General features: G+C 35.3%; 1 pseudogene; it reads right to left on the reverse strand.

Moving 5' to 3' along the window:
- Window positions 1-3,956: 3,956 nt before the first annotated feature.
- Window positions 3,957-4,038, reverse strand: LOC122910877 (annotated as a pseudogene).
- Window positions 4,039-21,535: the final 17,497 nt, after the last annotated feature.

Consider the following 21,535-nt stretch of genomic DNA (forward strand, 5'->3'; position numbering starts at 1 on the left):
AAAACGCTTACTTGGCTTCCTTGACATTAAGTGAAACTCTGATTTCTGTAGAGCCCTCTAGAGGAGAGGTACTTACTGTCTGACATTCCACAAACATCAGCATGGCAGATGGGAACCAGCCATCCCTAATGATGATCTTAGATCATTCAGTTTCTATTAAAAGCTTATTTATTTGGGGCACTTGTCTATACCATCAGTTTCTCCATTCTTCCTCTCATGTACTTCTCATGAAGTCATTATCTTTGTCTCCATACTCTGCAAGATGCAAAAGTTTTCTAAGTAATATCTAATGGACCCAATCAAAAATTTTAGTATCTTAAACATTTTTGACTTTAATCATCATCTTTAATAACCTTCAGGCATTTTTAATACAATAGAAACTGTGATTATAAGTTTTTGGCATAAGTTTGCTTCTCTTCATGAATTTGTTCCATTTACCCACCCTGTTTTATCTAAGCCAATAAATGTTGTGATCTTCTACTCATTTATCTACCATTTGCCTTCTTACGTTCAATAATGCAGCTTCTAAATATCAAATCTAAACATTTATTTCCATTTATTCACTGTCACTGCCTTAGATCTCGCTTCCATAGTCACTGGATTTGGGAATGCTCTTATTAAAAATACTAAAGAGAAGAAGTCACGTAGTTAGATTAGTTTGCATTTCTTCCCTTGTACTAAAAATACAGATTTTTTTCATGCTACTTTCTTATGAATCTTGGGGGACATTATCATTGTCTCTTTCAGGCAAGCCCTATATATAAATAATTACTTTAATCTGAAGTTTAATAGGGCTTTAAATATAGAAGGAAAATAATAAACTTTGGGGGAATTACCTAAATATTTTCTAAGTGTTGCTTTTCCAAACAGATTAGTCATGGGTAAGTATCTATGAATCACTTAGCATTTGTCTTCTCCAACATTTTAACGGTAAAACTAAAACATAATTATAATGGTTGTTCTGTTTGTGAGAGGCATACTGTTCAGTTTTTTTTACCAAGTTACTCATATCTGACTGAGCATTAACTTGAACTACAGATCAGTCAATCCCAACACTCAATCTTATGTGATCAAGAATGCAAATACGTTGGTATCTGTATTAGATAATTTTAGATATTCAAATCAAAGCCAACCTAAACATTGTGAACTAAAAATTACTTTAAACCTTTTGCTAGTTAAGTTTGTGACTATATGACATTCAAAATTTTGACATGTGAGGGTTATAATTTAGAAGGTAGACATTCATGGATTCATAAAATACTCTGAAAAGAATTAATTGTCAACATTTGCTGTTTCTGTTGGCAATGAGTACAGTGCCCCCTCTCTGTCTGTAACACTCTGAGGAGTAAGAATAATTGCTATTCAATCTCAGTGATATTATGCCACACAAAAATGTCAACAAGTATAGACAGTTTGCCAATAACTCATTCTTCTTTATCTCCAAGCACAAAATTGGTTATTAAATTTGTTATATTGGTCTTGCAAACTTCTTGGCCTAATAAGATTTGATTATTTTAAGAGGATTTGTGTGTGTGTGTGTGTGTGTGTGTGTGTGTGGTTTTAAGCTTTTCTCTTTTTTAAACCAAGTCCATTAATTTTGTATAGAAAACTATATTTTTGTCCTCGTATTTCGGGGTGGGGGATGAAACTCAACTGATATATCAGATTGCTGTATTTTGTTAAAAATAATGCAAGACCCTTAGTGGCTTCCCAATACTGCTTGACAGAGTTTCATAACAGAAAACTCACTATGTCCTGGAGGTAAATGGACATTCCTAAAAAGAAAACCCAATTTACAGATATTTGTCATTATACTTACAATTTTTTTTTAGCTGTTTGTGCAAAGCCACTGATGTGGTAGAATACTATTTTATCATAAGCCCCAAAATAAGTCTTAGAGAAGCCAAATTATTGCCCAAAGTGATAAAGCCAGAATGTGACAAAGGATGAATTGAAACCCAGGTCCCTGAACACCATATAATTTATTTTCAGGTCTGCTATCCAGCATTCTGATGGATTAAAGAATTTTCTAGAATCTCATCATAAACGCATGAATGATAAATCACTATTTTACAAAGAAGATTAACTAAAAAACTTCATACATCAGTCTTTATAATTCTCTTAATGGTGTAAATACAGTAGAGTATATCTAAATTTTAATTTGTTTCTACTGGTACATATATTAAAATATTTAACAATAAGAAAATGCTTGAAGGACATAACAAAAGTTGCAATTTTACATTTTTTCTTTTTACTCTAGTTAAAATCTTGACCCTCTCTAATTTACTCTAGCAATCTTTTACAATTTAACAAGACTATATGTCTCATTCCAAATAAGATGATGAAATTGTCAACATGTGTCATTTTATAATTATTTTTTCTTGATATAACTAAAATTTATAATTCCTTCAATAGGAAATCTAGACTACTTAATCCTACACTTTTGTGTGCTTCTATCTTGAATGAAAGCTTTATCACAGAAATTGTATTCACTCTTTAGCCCTTCAGGACTTGGAAGATTTCTCTTTTTTTTTTTTTTTTAAGATTTCATTCATTCAATCGACAGAGAGAGAAATCACAAGTAGGAAGAGAGGCAGGCAGAGAGGGAGAAGCAGGCTCCCCACCGAGCAGAGATCCTGATGCGGGGCCCAATCCCAGGACCCTGAGATCATGACCTGAGCTGAAGGCAGAGGCTTAATCAACTGAGCCACCCAGGTACCCCAGACAATCTCTTGAAAGGATACTTGTTTAGAACAAAAAAGTCTGTGCTACTATTTGCTGTCTTACAGCTTGTGTTTTAATGTGTCACTCCTACTCTGTTGAATGATCTTTGCAAGAAAATAAAGGTCAGGATAGAAACATTAGTTTATATAAGATCATAATTTAAAGAAATTGGGTTTCTGAAATATATTTAAATGTAAAATATTTTAAAGTTTATTGGAATTTTCTGTTTTTAAGTATCTTCTCCCAATGAAGAAACATTTAAAAGAATGCTACTACATAGGGCACCTGGATGGTTTAGGCCAATAAATGTCTGCCTTGGGCTCAGGTCATGATCCTTGGGTCCTGGGATCCAGTCCTGCACTGGGCTCCTTGCTCAGTGGGGAGCCTGCTTCTCCGTTTGCTGCTCCCCCTGTTTGTGCTCTCTCTGTCAAATAAATAAAATCTTTTAAAAAAGTAAGTACATAAACACACTGCAATATCACTGTACTTCTTTTGTGAAACTTTTCAATTTTGGAAAAATGCTCAATAAGTGCTCTGTAGCAATGAATGAATTTACTACCTTATATATATTTATATTTCTCTTTTACCTGACTAATGAAATCATTTCCTTTTCTCTAGCACTCAATTGACTGAAGAGTTTTTTACCCATATTAGTCATTTAGATAGCTTAAAATGCCTATATGTGAATAGAAATAAGATGTACTGTATTCTCATTACCCATAACTTTACATTAATATTTTAATATTTAGTTGTTATTCAAAGAGATAAAGGTATTTTCCCAACTGGACTTCTTATGTAAATTAGATTACAATTTAGAGTGTTTATGTGCTTTACAGGGAAAAAGATTCAAATACAATCATCAATAGGAAATACTATTTATTACTAGATGAATATAATTTTCTTTATTTTTTTTCTTTACATTTACTAGTTTGTCAGGGCCTCTAAAGGTGTTAGCATTTGAGGATAATAAAAGTTACTGAAAATATTCTCTAGTTCACCTACAAAGTTTAAGAGAAAAGTGTCCTGGTTTATGAGCATAACAAAAAATAATGGCATCAACTCCCTGAATCTACATTTTCTGAGACAATGCTCTATTGTAATATTGGCCTGAGAATTCCACAACATTAAATTTTACCTATTGATTGTAATTTCTATAAAATTGTATTTGGATGTTACCTTATTTCAATTCTACTAAAGTTCAATTTTTTTTTTTAAGTTCTATTTTTTTTTCCAATTTATTTATTGGTACTCTACACATTCAGAGAAACTTCTCTAGTAGCAAACTATAGAAATGATCCCTGAAAGTATAGTCTTTCCAATTTATTTATTTCAGAAAAACAGTATTCATTATTTTTTCACCACACCCAGTGCTCCATGCAAGCCGTGCCCTCTATAATACCCACCACCTGGTACCCCAACCTCCCACCCCCCCGCCACTTCAAACCCCTCAGACTGTTTTTCAGAGTCCATAGTCTCTCATGGTTCACCTCCCCTTCCAATTTACCCAAATTCCCTACTCCTCTCTAACGCCCCTTGTCCTCCATGCTATTTGTTATGCTCCACAAATAAGTGAAACCATATGATAATTGACTCTCTCTGCTTGACTGATTTCACTCAGCATAATCTCTTCCAGTCCCGTCCATGTTGCTACAAAAGTTGGGTATTCATCCTTTAATACTCCATAGTGTATATGGACCACATCTTCCTTATCCATTCATCCGTTGAAGGGCATCTTGGTTCTTTCCATAGTTTGGCGACTGTGGCCATTGCTGCTATAAACATTGGGGTACAGATGGCCCTTCTTTTCAGGACATCTGTATCTTTGGGGTAAATACCCAGGAGTGCAATTGCAGGGTCATAGGGAAGCTCTATTTTTAATTTCTTGAGGAATCTCCACACTGTTCTCCAAAGAGGCTGCACCAACTTGCATTCCCACCAACAGTGTAAGAGGGTTCCCCTTTCTCCACATCCTCTCCAACACATGTTGTTTCCTGTTTTGTTAATTTTGGCCATTCTAACTGGTGTAAGGTGATATCTCAATGTGGTTTTAATTTGAATCTCCCTGAGGGCTAATGATGATGAGCATTTTTTCATGTGTCTGATAGCCATTTGTATGTCTTGATTGGAGAAGTGTCTGTTCATATCTTCTGCCCATTTTTTGATGTGTTTGTCTGTTTCGTGTGGGTTGAGTTTGAGGAGTTCATTATAGATCCTGGATATCAACCTTTTGTCTGTACTGTCATTTGCAAATATCTTCTCCCATTCCGTGGGTTGCCTCTTTGTTTTTTTGACTGTTTCCTTTGCTGTGCAGAAGCTTTTGATTTTGATGAAGTCCCAGAAGTTTATTTTCGCTTTTGTTTCCTTTGCCTTTGGAGACGTATCTTGAAAGAAGTTCAGCGTGAGACAGGAATCCATCAGAATCTTGGAGGAGAACATAGGCAGTAATCTCTTTGATATCAGCCACAGCAACTTCTTTCAAGAAGTTCTATTTTTTGGGGGCGCCTGGGTGGCTCAGTGGGTTAAAGCCTCTGCTTTCGGCTCAGGTCATGATCCCAAGGTCCTGGGATAGAGCCCCACATCGGGCTCTCTGCTCAGCAGGGAGCCTGCTTCCTCCTCTCTCTCTGCCTGCCTCTCTGCCTACTTGTGATCTCTGTCTATCAAATAAATAAATAAAAATCTTTAAAAATATAAAAAAAAAAGAAGTTCTATTTTTTTGATTGCCTCTTTAGCTTTACTTTTGGACCTAGTTAATTATAGCTTCTGTATAAACCTTCACTTTGTTCTAGTATTACAATGTTTATTTATGTAATTTTATATAATGTAATTTCAGATTAATAAAGACTTAATAGTAAAGCCACACTTGAAATTTCAGATGACATAAAATTTTAATCTTATTGAGATTTTTGACATATGAAAGTTGTGTATATTTAAAGTGTACAACACATTTTGCTATATATAAGTGTAAAAGATCACCACTATCAACCTAAATAATTTATCCATCACCTTGACATAGTTACCATTGTGTGTGTGTGTGTGTGTTCAGAAGATTTAAGATCTATTCTCTTCACAAATCTTAAGTACACAATGCAGATTAAATATCATTTATATAAAATACATAATTATTGATATTTAATATATCTTCCTTACTTTGTTTAAATGTTATGCTTTTGTGTTGTGTGCTTAGCTTCTGTATTTTTAATTTAGACTTTGCTATATAAATTATGTTTTGTATAATTTAATTCTAAGTATTTTGGCAGTAAGGTAAACTTTTTGTTTCTAATAATGTTTACTAAAAATTTATAAAATTCATACCACTCTGGCTCAAAGTGACCTACATTTAATCATGCATAACTCTTGCTTCTTTGAAGTAAATAAAATTAGTTACCAAGAGGTTTGAGAAGGGGTAATCTCACCAGGAGAGATTCTTCTTCACATGCAACTGTTTATTAAGTAAGCATTAGCTAGTAGTGGTTAAGGAAATAACTCTTGTGTAGATTCAAAAAACTATTGTGTACATTTGAAGTGAGTCCATGTTCCCAGTCCCTTAGGCATTGTGACTCCCTTGGAGAACACAACAGTATTCCACAGACAGGAAACTTGGTTAGTCTTGCTGTTGGTATTAAGCAGCCAGAGACCTGTGCAATGAGTTAAAGGATTCCTAAAGTAGAGGTTACAGGGATTGCTGGGTGGGTTCTTATACACTCTTAATATGGGCATGGGGAATTTTTCTGCAACACTTTATCCAACTACTATATCTTGAATGACTCTCATTTTAAAGTGAACATACAATTCTGACTCTTATTAGTATTAATTTTGCTGATGAAAACTCATTTCTGACGTTCGTCATGCTAATTAGAAGAGTCTTGGTCAATAGCTCAGACCCTTATAGTGTGTTTAACTGTAAAATCCTATTTTCTATGATAAAATATTTTAAGTCAATTGACTTAAATATCTTATTGTAAAAAAAGACATTTTTTACAATTAGAAGTAAATTTGTGGAATAATAATGTCAAAGGTAAATGTTCTTCTAAGTCAAATTCTTTTGTGGCGAGAAACCTTATTGTGCTTTTGTTTTATCTGTTTCCCCAACCTTGAATGCAGAGGAATATATACAGCTTCTGCTTTTAGCCATGAATCAGACACACAAAGCATTCCTAGCCCCCCTTATTATATACTCTTGTAATACCATATTCCTATCATTAGGTTACAATAAAAAATTAGCTTGTGCAGAGTCCCTAGTTTAATTTGTAATGCTTACCAAATACTTATGTGATAAAATCTGTAAGAGTGAAGTAGGTATTTCTTTAATTTTGTTTTATGACCAGGAGATTCAAATGCAACAATATGTGTTTCATTAGTAATATACAAAATGAAAACACTTTTTCTGGGGCACCTGGGTGGCCCAGTGGGTTAAAGCCTCTGACTTCAGCTCAGGTCATAGTCTCAGGGTCTTGGGATCGAGCCCTGCATTGGGCTCTTTGCTCTGCTGGAAGCCTGCTTCCCCCCTCTTTCTCTGCCTGCCTCTCTGCCTATTGTGATCTCGCTCTCTGTCAAATAAATAAATAAAATCTTAAAAAAAAAAACAAAAAAAACCCAACTTTTTCTGCTCCATATTAACATCATGTTTATTTTTCCCATTAATGAATTAACTGGAGTGAGGCTGAAGTTTGTCTCTTATATATGATTTAAACAATGGAAACTAGATTTCCAACAATAGGGAAATGGTTAAATTCTCCCACTGTATATTTTAAGTTTTTATTTAAATTCCAGTTAGTTAATGTATAGTGTGATATTGGTCTCAGGAGAATTTAGTGATTCATCACTGACCTATAACACCAAGTGCTTATCACAAGTGCCTTCCTTAATCCTCATCCCCTTCTCACCTATACCCCATTCATCCCCCACCCATCCCCTCAGGTAACCCTCAGTTTGTTCTTTCTAGTTAAGTCTCTTATGGCTTGTTTCCCTTTTTCCCCCTTCCCCTATGTTCATCTGTTTTGTTTCTTAAATTCCACATATGAATGAAATAATATGGTATTTGTCTTTCTCTTATTTTGCTTAGCATCCCCTATTTCTTTTTGTGTCTAGAATGTAGCTGATCATCTAACCTATAACCCCATTATAAATGATTATCTCATAATAAAGGAAACCTTTTTTAAGATTTTATTTATTTGAGAGAGAGCATGCATGTGAGAGCAAGCACACACTAGGAGTCGGGCAAGGGGCAGAAGGAGAAGTAGAGGGAGAAGCAAACTCCCCGCCGAGCAGGGAGCCTGATGCAGGGGCTTAATTCCAGGGCCCTGGGAGCATGTCCTGAGCCCTGAGGCAAAAGCAGAGGCTTAACCAAGTGAACCACCCAGGTGACCCAGTCAAAGAAATTGTTTAATATGATTAGTGAATAAAGCAAATTTTAAAGTTATATATAACTTATATGTAACAATATAATTATATTGTCTCAATTTAGGGAGAGAGTGAGAAAGTACTTCCTTCAGGCATAAACTAGGGCAAACAGCTCTCAAAATGTTCTGGGGGGGGTGTCTGGGTGGCTCAGTAGATTAAGTGACTGCCATTGGCTCAGATAATGATCCCAGAGTCCTGGGATCAAGCCCCACATAAGACTCCTTGCTCAGTGTGGAGCCTGCTTCTCCCTCTCCCTCTACCTGCTACTCCGCCTGCTTGTACACACACACACACACACACACACACACACACACACACACACTCCCCCCCCCCTTTGTGTCAAATAAATAAATAAAATCTTAAAAAAATGTTCTGGGGACCTTTGAGAGTTCTTAAGGCTTTTTCACTGCAGGGCTAAAATTATTCATTGCTAAAATTCCATTCAAAGTGCAAGACAGACCCCCATTAATTTTACTAAGGTAGTATCCAAAAAGTTTATATGATTTCAAATTCCACATTAAAACTAATTTGGAAAGAAATACTACTTTGAGTTTTGATGAGGTGCCCAAAGAACATCTTCAACTATCTGGAAAGGCTGCTAAGTTACACTTTGTTTTTCCAAATACATACCTGTAGAAGACTGGCTTTCCTTTATATATTTTAATAAAAACTGTGTTGTGACTGTTTGAATACATAACTAGATAGAAAAATTTAACATATTTATTAAACCAGATAATAGTTTTTAAATACACACACACACACTATATATATATATATATATATATATATATATATATATTTGTTTTGGTAAATACATTAAATGTCAAAATAAATACTATTTTTTAAAATTAAAAGTCTAAAGGGACCTAGAACCAAAATAAGTTAGAACCACTAACTTCAGTGTTCTAGTCAGTTAAGGATTTCTCTGGCAAATGTAATTTTATGGATTTTCATTGCAGGAAATAATATATGCAAAAAGAGAGAAATGCTTACCTAATGACCATCATCAAAAGATACACAATTTACCCTATTTAAAATATTAAATTAAATGTTAAAATAATATATGAAAGTTTAAACTCTCAAAAGTAGAGTGTACTAACAAATTAGCATCAGTTAAATACATAAAAATACATATTAAACTAGTTTAAAAACCTACATGGACATAGCTAGGTGGTAGAATAGAGCCCTAGAATTTCCCCTGCAGAGGCATAGAGTTGACTTAAATTGCCTTGATAAGAAATCTTTAAACCTAGGGGCACCTGGGTGGCTCAGTGGGTTAAGCCGCTGCCTTCAGCTCAGGTCATGATCTCATGGTCCTGGGATTGAGTCCCACATCGGGCTCTCTGCTCGGCAGGGAGCCTGCTTCCCTCTCTCTCTCTCTCTCTCTGCCTGCCTGTCCATCTACTTGTGATCTCTCTCTGTCAAATAAAAAAAAAAAAAAAAGAAATCTTTAAACCTAGTTAAGAGGTTTCTGTAACTCAGTCAAGTGAAAAGCCATGTGCATGAACACCCAGTAGGAAAATGTGTTGTAATTATTCTACAGTGGTCTTCTTTCCAATGCAGTGTGGTGTTATAAAAAGGAACTTCTCACCCCCTGATTTTGACTTGGGGAGGAAAAGAGAAGTGGAATGTAAATCTGAAATTCTGACTTTTGGGGACAGGCTGTTCTAAGGACTGCTTTCTGACTTGCATGAATAGAGGTGTTCACATGGAAGGGGTTATTAGTTTGGGGACCTGCTGAAAACAGGCAAAGTGGTTTGGTTCAGAGCTTTCAGAACCACAGACAGACACAAGGAGGCGCTCCTGAGTAGAGTGTTTTTGTAATAACTGAAAACAAGTTATATGGTGTTTGGTGACCTGGGTTTCAATTCATCCTCTGTCATACTCTAGCTCTGTGACCTTGAGCAATAATTTTGACTAGTAATTCTGGTATTAGAGAATGTATTAGGAAGTGTTCTCTCAGCTTCTGTCTTCTGAGAAAGAGTGTAGAAAGTTGATAGAATTTCATCTTTAAATGTTTAATAGAATTCCCCTGTGAACACATCTGTGCTGCCTTTTCTGTTTCGGAAGGTTAAACATTTCAATTTAATATATATTTAGGTTTACTCACATAATCTGTTTCTCCTTTTGTACGTTTTAACAGTTCGTGTCTTTCAAGGAATTGGTCCATTTTATCTAGGTCATCAATTTGTGGGCATAGTGTTGTTCATACTATTCTTTCATTTTCCTTTTAATGTCCGTGAGATCTGTGGTGTTGTCTCCTCCTTCATGTTGGATACTAGCTTGTGTCCTTTCTCTTTTGTTTGTCAGCCTGGATAGAGGTTTATTACTTTTATTAATCTCAGACAACCAGGTTTTCAGTTGACTTTCTCTATTAATTTCCTGTTTCCAATTTAATTTATTTCCACTCTAATTTCCATTCTGCTTCTTTTGAATTCAATTTATTTTTCCTAGTTTCCTTAAAGTAAAAGCTTAGATAACTACTTTTATATTTATCTTCTACTAAGCTCATTTAACATTACAAACTTTGTTGTAAGCACTACTTTCACGTATCTGACAAATTTTATTAAGTTGTATTTTCTTTTTTTTCCTTCACAGAAGAGGCTCTGTCTTTTCATTTTTTTCTTTGATTTTTTAAAAAATTCCAGTTAGTTAACATATAGTACAATATTAGTTTCAAGTGAGTCAACACTTATTTATCCCTGATAACTTTCCCTGCTCTGAAATCTACTTTGTTTGAAACTAATATAGCTACGCCTGCTTTCTTTTAATTGGAAAGCTATGGTTAGAGTAGTATATATTTCTCTATCCATTTGCTTTCGTCTATTTGTCTTTGTAAAGGGAGTTTCTTGTAGATACCATATATAGGTAATATTTTTTGATTCACTCTGATAATCTGTTTTAATTGATGTATTTAGATTGCTAATGTTCTTTTTTTTAATTGATTTTTTCATTGTTCCAAGATGCATTCTTTATGCACCACACCCAATGCTCCATGCAATGCATGTCCTCCTTAATACCCACCACCAGGCTCACCCATCTCCCCAACCCCCTTCTAAAACCCTAAATTTCTTTCTTAGAGCTCACAGTACCTCATGGTTCTTCTCAATCTCCAATTTCCCCCAATTTACTTTTCCCTTCCTTCTCCTAATGTCTTGCATGTTATTCCTTACGCTCCACAAGTAAGTGAAACCATATGATAATTGACTTTTTCTGCTTGGCTTCCTGCACTCACCATATTCTCCTCCAGTTCCATTCATGTTGATAAAAAAGCTGAGTATTTTATTCTGATGGAGACATAATATTCCATTATATATATGAACCATATCTTCTTTATCTGTTCGTCTGTTGAAGGGCATCTTGGCTCTTTCCACACTTTGGCAATTGTGGCCATTGCTGCTATGAACATTGGGGTACATATGGCCCTTCTTTTCACTGCATCTGTATCTTTGGGGTAAATACCCAGTAGTGCAATTGAAGTGTCATAGGGTAGCTCTATTTCTAATTTCTTAAGGAATCTCCACACTGTTTTCCAAAGTGGCTTCACCAACTTGCATTCCCACTAACAGTGTAAGCGGATCCCCCTTTCTCCACATCGTCTCCAACACCTGTTTCTTGTCCCGTTAATTTTGGCCATTCTGAGTGGTGTAAGGTGGTATCTCAATGTGGTTTTGATTTGAATCTCCTTGATGGCTAATGATGAACACTTCTCATGTGTCTTTTAGCCATTTGTATGTTGTCTTTGGAGAAATGTCTGTTCATGTCTTCTGCCTATTTTTTTTAATGAGATTATCTGTTTTTTGAGTGTTGAGTTTGAGGAGTTCTTTTAGATCTTGGATATCAGCCCTTTGTCTGTAGTGTTATTTGTGAATATCTTCTCCCATTTCGGGGTTTGCCTCTTTGTTTTGTTGACTGTTTCCTTTGCTGTGCAGAGGCTCTTGATCTTGATGAAGTCCCAAAAGTTCATTTTCTTTTTTTTTTGTCTGTTTGTTTGTTTTGTTTTGTTTCCTTTGCCTTTGGAGACCTATCTTGAAAGAAGTTGCTATGGCCGATGTCAAAGAGGTTACTGCCTATGTTCTCCTCTAGGATTTCGATAGATTCCTGCCTCACGTTGAGGTCTTTTATCCATTTCAAGTTTATCACTTTGTATTACATAAGAGAATGGTTGAGTTTCATTCTTCTATACATAGTTGTCCAATTTTCCCAGCACCATTTATTGAAGATGCTGTCTTTTTCCACTGGATATTTTTTCCTGCTTTGTCGAAGATTATTTGACCATAAGTTGTGGGTCCATATCTGGACTCTCTAGTCTGTTATATTGGTCTGTGTGTCTGTTTTTGTGCCAGTACCATGCTTTCTTGGTGATCAAAGCTTTTTAATAAAGCTTGAAATCAGGCAACATGATGTCTCCAGATTTCTTTTGCTTTTTCAACATTTCTTTAGCAATTTGGGGTCTTTCATGGTTCCATACAAATTTTAGGGTTGTTTGTTTTAGCACTTTGAAAAATGCCAGTGGAATTTTGATCAGGATGGCATTGACAGTGTAGACTTCTCTGGGCAGTATAAACATTTTAGCAATGTTTATTCTTCCGATCCATGAGCATGGAATGCTCTTCCATCTTTTTGTGCCGCCTTCAATTTCGCTCATGGGAGCTCTGTAGTTCCTCGAGTACAGATCCTTTACCTCTTTAGTTAGGCTGATTCCCAGGCATATTATGGTTCTTGGGGCTATAGTAAATGGAACTGAGTCTCTAATTTCCCTTTCTATTTTTTTATTGTTAGTGTATAAGAAAGCAACTGATTTCTGTACATTGATTTTTGTATCCTGCCACATTACTGAATTGCTGTGTGAGTTCTAGTAGTTTGGGGTTGAAATCTTTTGGGTTTTCAACATAAAGCATGTCATCTGTGAGAGAGAGCTTGAGTACTTTGCCAATTTGAATACCTTTTACTCCTTTTTGTTGTCTGATTGCTGTTGCTAAGACTTCTAGTACTATGTTGAACAATAGTAGTGAGCGTGGGCATCCCTGTTGTATTCTTGATCTCAAAGAGAAGGCTGTCAGCTTTTCCCCATTGAGAATGATATTTGCTGTGAGTTTTTAATAGATAGAGGCAACATTCCTCAACTTCATAAAATCTATCTCTATACTTTGAAGGGTTTTAATCAGGAACAGATGCTGTATTTTGTCAAATGCTTTTTCTGCATCAATTGAGAGGACCATGTGGTCCTTTTTCTCTCTTTTATTAATTTATCACATTGATTGATTTGTGAATATTGAACCACCCTTGCATTCCAGGGATAAGTTTCTACCTGGTTATGGTGGATAATATTTTTAATGTACTGTTGGAGCCTAATAGCTAGGATCTTGTTGAGAATCTTGGCATCCATATTCATCAGGGACATTGGTCTGAAATTCTCCTTTTTGGTGAGGTCTTTGCCTGGTTTGGGGATCAGGATAATGCTGGCCTCATAGAAAGAGTCTGAAAGTTTTCCTTCTGTTTCTTTTTTTTTTTTCTTTTTTTTGAAACAGCTTCAGGAGAATAGGTATTATTTCTCCTTTGAATGTTTTGTAGAATTGCCCAGGGAATCCGTCAGGTCCTGAGCTTTGGTTTTTGATCACTGCTTCAATTTCATTACTAGATCTCGGTCTAGTAAGTTGTCAGTTTCTTCCTATTTTGGTCTTAGACATTTGTAGGTTTCCAGGAATGCATCCATTTCTTCTAGACTGTTTAACTTACTGACATATAGCTATTGATACTAATTTCTGATGATTGTTTCTATTTCCTTGGTTTTGGTTGTGATCTCTCCCCTTTCCTTCATAATTTTATTAGTTTGGGTCCTCTCTCTTTTCTTTTGGATTAATTTGGCCAGTGGTTTATTAATCTTATTAATTCTTTCAAAGAACAAGCTTCTAGTTTCATTGATGTGTTCTACTGTATCTCTAGTTTCTAACTCCTTGATCTCTGCTCTAATTTTAACTATTTCCCTTCTTGTGCATGGGGCTGGCTTCATTTCTTGTTGATTTTCCAGTTCTTTAAGGTGTAAAGAGATTTGGTGTATTCAAGATTTTTCAGTTTTTTTGAGTGAGGCTTGGATGGTTATGTATTTCCCCTTTAGGACTGCCTTTTACATATCCCATAGGTTTTGGACTGATGTGTCTTCATTCTCAGTGGTTTCCATGAATTGTTTAAGTTCTTCTTTTATTTTTCTGGTTGATCCAAACATTCTTGAGCAGGATGGTCTTTAGATTCCAAGTGTTTGTATTCCTTCCAAACTTTTTCTTGTGGTTGAGTTCCAGTTTCAAAACTTGTGGTCTGAGAATATGCAGGGAATAATCTCAATCTTTTGGTATTGGTTGAGCCCTCATTTGTGACCCAGTATATAGTCTATTATGGAGAAGGTTCCATGTATGCTTGAGAAGATTGAGTATTGTGTTGTTCTAGGGTGGAATGTTCTATATGTATCTATGAGGTCCATTTGGTCCAATTTGTCATTCAAAGTTCTTGTTTCTTTATTGATTTTTTTGCTTGGATGATCTATTACTGAGATTGGCATGTTAAGATCCCCTACAGTTAATGTGTTCATGTCAATATGACTCTTTATTTGGATTAACAATTGTCTTATGTAGTTGGCTGCTCCCATATTGGGGGTATAAGTATTTATAATTATTAGATCTTGGTGGATAGACCCTTTAAGGTTGATGCAGTGTCCTGTATCTCTGACTATAGTCTTTAGCTTAAAATGTAACTTACCTAGTATGAGAATCACTACCCCAGCTTTATTTTGAGGCTCTTTGGTATGAAAGATAGTTCTCCATTCCTTCACTTTCAGTCTGGATGTATCTTTAGGTTCCAAGTGTTCCAAATGTGTCTCTTGTAGACAGCATATGGACAGGTCCTGTTGTTTTATCGAGTGTGCAAACCTGTGCCATTTTATGGAAGCATTTAGGCCTTTCATGTTGAGAGTGATTATTGAAAGAAAAGTTTTTATTGACATGTTGCCTGAGAAGTCCTTGTTTCTATAGATTGTCTCTGTAAATTTCTGTTGTATGTCACTCTTGGCTTTCTTCTTTTATAGACTGACAATATTCAAAGTGATATAGTTGAATTAATATTTACCATATTTGTCACTGTTTTCTATTATGAACTCTTATTTATTCCTTTTTTTTTCCAATTTATTTATTTTCAGAAAAACAGTATTCATTATTTTTTCACCACACCCAGTGCTCCATGCAAGCCGTGCCCTCTATAATACCCACCACCTGGTACCCCAACCTCCCACCCCCCCCGCCACTTCAAACCCCCCAGACTGTTTTTCAGAGTCCATAGTCTCTCATGGTTCACCTCCCCTTCCAATTTACCCAAATTCCCTACTCCTCTCTAACACCCCTTGTCCTCCATGCTATTTGTTATGCTCCACAAATAAGTGAAACCATATGATAATTGACTCTCTCTGCTTGACTGATTTCACTCAGCATAATCTCTTCCAGTCTCGTCCATGTTGCTACAAAAGTTGGGTATTCATCCTTTCTGATGGAGGCATAATACTCCATAGTGTATATGGACCACATCTTCCTTATCCATTCATCCGTTGAAGGGCATCTTGGTTCTATTCCTTTTTTTATTTATGTATTTGACAGAGAGAGACCTAAGTAGAGTGGGAACACAAGTAGGGAGAGTAGGAGAGGGAGAAGCAGGCTTCCTGGTGAGCAGAGAGCCCTCTACAGAGCTCAATCCCAGGACCCTGGGATCATGACCTGAGCTGAAGGCAGACACCTAACAACTGAACCACCTAAGCGCCCCTGTTCCTTTCTGTCTTTTACTTTCTTTTATGGTTTTAATTTCATGTTTTATTTTCTTTTTTAAAAACATCAATTTTACTTTTTTTTTTTTTTTACCTTTTTTGATGATTGCCTGAGAGTTTGCAATACGTATTTACACCTAATCCAAATGGCTAAGTACACTCTACCACTTCATGAGTATAGTATCTTAAATAACAAAATAAACCTGATTCCTTCTTCCCATCCCTTATTTCATTTTGTTTTCCATATCCCTTATACATAAGCATACCTGATTAAAGATATTTTTACCATTGTTTTGAATAAACCATTCTCCATTAATTAAAAATAAGTAAAATAAAACTTAAATGTGGGACCCCTGATGACTGGATCCGCCTGGATATTTTAACTCTCACAATTGTCTACCTGAGTTTCCAGAAATTATTTTAGGTTTTCCTATGAGGGAACTGATTTCTACAGCTTTCTACTCATGGGTTTTTCCTCCAGTAAGCTGTGATTCTCTGTATCCACCTGACTATCCAATTTTGGGAGCAGCAGTTTGCCCACTGACCTCACCTTTTGTTATGGACCTCAGAAGATTTGTGGTTTTGTCAGCTCATTTTTTACTTAGGATAAAGTGGGAACTTTGAATCTCATTAGGGGTCAGGCCAAAAATTAGAAGTACGTCTATTTTAAAGTTCTGTTAAGATAGCAAAATAACCACTTTTTAGAAGAGCTTTACATTTGGTGTTATGCCTTCTACACAAAATGTTGTGGGAGGGAACAAAAAGAAATGACAGAAACTAACTCATTAAAAAAAAAAAACTATTCTCTGTAGTGTTTTCTGAAAATATTTGAGAAGGTAAGTAAAAAAGTAGACATTTAAGTAGTTAGAAAGTAAATTCCTATTTACATGAGTTTTTCAGAAAACAAAGTGCCATAATCTTGAAGTTAAAACCCATAAATATTCCTACTACTTTGTAACATTTGGTTAAAGATAAGTCTTCTGCTTAATGTATTTTTATTTTCAGTGAATTGTGTAAATGTATTTGAATATTTACATGGAATTGAGACTACTGCCATGTTTTGTTCTTATTGTTTTCTGGGAAAAATTGTTTAAAATAGTTGTACACTTTAATAATACAGTTGTAGTGGATGCCAGATGTCTTCTAGTACTGAATGTCTTTTGGTATCAGATATCATGGTAGAGTTGTGTCTTTGAAAGATATTTTAGTTATTAAAAGCAATATCCAGAAATACTCCCTTTATATTCTACTGGTCTTCCCTTACCATAAACTACTTAGAGGTGATGAGTTTCCTGAATGCGATAAGAATTTTTGTTACACACCCATTTTTTTTAAATTGGTGCCATGAAAAGTTCTACAACAATAGTTAATATATAGAATGTACCACTGGTTTTTTCAATTCTTTTAGCTGAAGGTTTGATTTATATATCCTTATTTATTTATTTATTTTTAATATATGCTTATATTCTTTTCATTTTTAGACATTATTTATTGACTTTCCATTTTGGAAGGTAAGGATTTAGCTCATTTATGATCTCCAAACTCTGTACTTCACCACACTTATTCACCACTTTGTACTGGCTTATCCTGTTAAAATTTTTATGGTGTAAAACAATGTAATAAAATTTTATTAAACTTTAGAAATCAGAAATCAGTGCTTTATATTTAAAAGCATATGAAAACAAGTTAAATCAAAAAGTAGATTAAGATCCACACTTATTTTTTTTTAAAATTTTATTTATGAGAGAGAGATTGGGAATGAGAGTGAACACAGGCAGACAGAATGGCAGGCAGAGGCAGAGGGAGAAGGAGGCTCCCTGCCGAGCAAGGAGCCCGATGTGGGACTCAATCCCAGGATGCTGGGATCATGACCTGAGCCGAAGGCAGCTGCTTAACCAACTGAGCCACCCAGGTGTCCCAAGATCCACACTTATTATGACTATTAAAATGTTATACAGAACTGAGCCATTCAGTATATTTTAGTAATATTTCTTTTATTAGAACTTTTATTTTTCCTCTAGTTAACATGTATAGTATATTTTTACCTTTTACTTCATTTTTGTTTTTTCCACCAGTTTAACTTCCAGGTCTCTTCTATTAATGTTCCTTTCCACTCAGTAAGTTTAGTAACTTCAAGTATTTTTAAAATTTTTTCTTGGAAAAAAAAATCTTTTGAAGCTTTTGATATAGTCCAGTCTTGACTGGTTATTTTTTATGCCTGGTGCAGAGTTGAGGGTTTGAAAGACCCTTCAACTCTAAGAATTCCTGCCATTGTGCTCCTGTATGAGAGCCATTGTTTCTACAACCCAAAGTCTTCCTTCTGTTAACCTCCAACTTAGATGTAGTATAGAGTCCTAAAGCTTTCTTTTTTTTTAAAGATTTTATTTATTCATTTGACAGAGATCACAAGTATGCAGAGAGGCAGGCAGAGAGAGAGAGGAGAAAGCAGGCTCCCTGCCGAGCAGAGAGCCCTATGTGGGGCTTGATCCCAGGACCCTGGGATCATGACCTGAGCCGAAGGCAGAGGCTTTAACCCACTGAGCCACCCAGGCACCCAGAGTCCTAAAGCTTTCTAAAAGCAGATGCACAGGAAGACATTATTTTGAAATCCTGAAATGCTGTACATGTCAAAATGCTTATCATCTCCTGGTTGTTTGAGTATAGAATTTTGGACTGGAAATTCTGTCAGAATTTAAAGATCTTTTTCTAATATAGTTTCTGCATAGTCTTTAGAAGTATTCTGCAGTTATATTTTTATTCCTGACCCTTTCTATGAAATGTGGTTTGTTTTGCCCCCCACCCCTTTTTAAGAGCTATTGTAAGCAGGGTGAGGGGGAGAGGGCGAGAGAAAGGGCAGAAAAAGAGGGAAAGAGAATCCTGAGCAACTCCAAGACCAGCACAGTGTCCCCAATATGGGGATTCTGAAGCTGATCTCATGACCTTGAGATCATGAACTTATCTGAAATCAGGAGTCTGAGGCTTAGTCTACTGAGCCACTCAGGCACCATTATTTTGCTTTTGATTTCCTTCCACAAAAACTTGCAAAAGACAGAAAATTTCTACATTTTGAAATTTCATATGCCTTGTTAGAGATTATTTTTTTCCCCTTCCATTTGCATAGGCCCTTGAATGGTCCTTTGCAACAGAGTTTGTGTCCTTCCATTCTGGGAAAGGTTTTGAAATATTTCTTTAATTTTTTTTCTGAGCTCTGTAATCCTCTTTTCAAATTATTATAGTTTTTTTATGTGTATTTCCTTGTTTTAAATCTTGTTTGTTTGTTTTTGCTTTGTTTTCTTAGAGATTCCTTAGCCTTGTGTCTCAATTTTTATGGTGTTTTTGTTTCATGTATACTATAACTATTACCAAAGTCAGACTTGTTCACGTACCCAATATATAGTAAGCCAATCTCTGAGACACTTGTTTTGAAGCCAAGAAAACAAGGTCAGGGGATCATCCCAAACCCACCTTGCTTTAATGAATCTAGGGACAGCTTATGTACATAAGAAGAGTGTAAGGGGTTTCTACAAATGTCACTCACCAATCTCCATTAGGTTTCTACAATCAGTGGGTAAACAGAGAGCAGGAGTAAAAGGGCAAAGTTAATGATTGATTATGCAGGATATTAAAAGGTGCATAAAGCATAAGTAGGAAACAAAACAGAATGTGGTAAGTTAATAATGCAGTTAATAGAATTATAATTCTGCTCATGCCTTCAAAACAAGTCCAAGAACCAAGTGTCTGCTGTCATAACTTTTATAACTTGTCTGATCATAATGATAATTACTTTTAATGTTTTATTTTTACATTTCTCCACTGAATTGTTTTAATTTTATCTAATCCTTTTGCTATAGTCAAATGTCTGATGATCCTTGACTATCTTTTAGTATTAAAGAGTGGGGCATTAAAGAGCTGATTAAAGGCTATTTGAGTGAATTTTGTCACCTGTGATCTTCACTTATAAACAATCAGTCTTGTCTGCTATGAAGAATTTCTGATGCAAGGATGTTTGGGTATTTTCTTTGAGACTTACTGCCTTGAGGATATTTGTAGTTTTCTCTACTTAGGATATAATATTGTTTGCGTAACTGTTAGCCAGTGTAGTCCTCTACCTCTATTCATTTATCTCCTTACTTTATAGTAAGTTTTAAAAAGCATTACAAATTACAGCACCTGGGTGGCTCAGTCAGTTGTGTCCAACTCTTCATTTTGGCTCAGGTCATGATTTCAGGTTCATAGGATCGGTTGAGTCCCCTGCTGGGCTGCACACTCAGCAGGGAGTCTCCTTGAGATTCTTTCCCTCTCCCTCAGGCCCTCCCCCCACTTGCCCACTTTTTTGTGCTTTCTTGCTCAATCTAAATCTTAAAAAAACAAAAAACAAAAAACAAAAAAATTACAAATCAAATTCTGAAGTATGCAGTATCTATTTACTATATCAGTAGAAGTGTGATTTCTAAATGGATGTTTTGAAATAATTGAATGTAGTGCAAATATTTAATGCAATAAAATACTAATTTTTTCAAGCTTTAGTAGGTTGCAACAAATCATGTGATACAGAAAATGAACCAGATTTTTGATATCCAGATACCACAGTTTTAGTATTAAGAATTTAGATCCAACTTCTTACTAAATTGTTACTTTTTGTGAAGCATTGCTCAAATTCTGCATGAACTATACATTTTAGTTCATTATTCACAATCTTTAAATAATTCAAGTCCATTATTCACAACCATTTCTTTAGAAGGAAAGTCTTTAATGGTTTCCACATAATGTTTTCAAGAATATTTAGTTAATCTCCTTTATCTAGAAAGGAAATACAAATTGAAATGATAGGATTGCTTCAGTTCTACTTGATTGAGCCAATAAATGCATCTTGTAAAGCATTTTACTTCTTGCTAGGTTTTCAAAGAATTCAACATGGTCTAAATACCTAAGATATTTAAATTCACTGTTGTTTGCATGTCCACTAATAAAAACATTTTCTAGAAGTATATCTGTAGGAAAAAACTTATTTAAAACCACAGCTGGCATCCAAAAGTTTGTTGCCTACTAAAAGCATCATCATTTTTCTCTGTCATAGTTGTTTTTGATTTAAGTACATGACATGATAAACTACACTAAAATTGCAGAGCAAAAGACAGATTTCCCTTTCATCTGGAGAATAATTGTGATGAGATCACCTGCTATATGCTGTGTGTGTGTGTGTGTGTGTGTGTGTGATACACCTGGTAATTTCAGGAATAGAACAAAAGTCACAAAGGAAATAAAGCAATGAAGAAGATGGTCTACTTTATTACAAATTCACCTATCTTATTTTAGTGGTCTTTTGGTGAAAATGAAATAAGGATGATGGTATTCCAGGTTGATTTTTTTCCCATAAAATGAAGATATGATAATGCTGTGGCAGAAAAGAAATCTGAACTTGAGTTCTCCCATGAAACATTTGCTGAAAGAGCCAATCTAATGATTAATTTAAACGTTAGCATGACTCCAGTAGATATTTAAATTATAGGATGTGAACAAAGTCATGTGAGAATCATAAGGAAAAACATGTCAACTTTCTAGGTGATTAAAGAAACCCAATGGGAAATAGTGTTCCTCTGGGTCTTG

Source organism: Neovison vison, chromosome 6 (genome assembly GCF_020171115.1).
Source record: "Neovison vison isolate M4711 chromosome 6, ASM_NN_V1, whole genome shotgun sequence".
Classification (NCBI taxonomy): Eukaryota; Metazoa; Chordata; class Mammalia; order Carnivora; family Mustelidae; genus Neogale; species Neogale vison.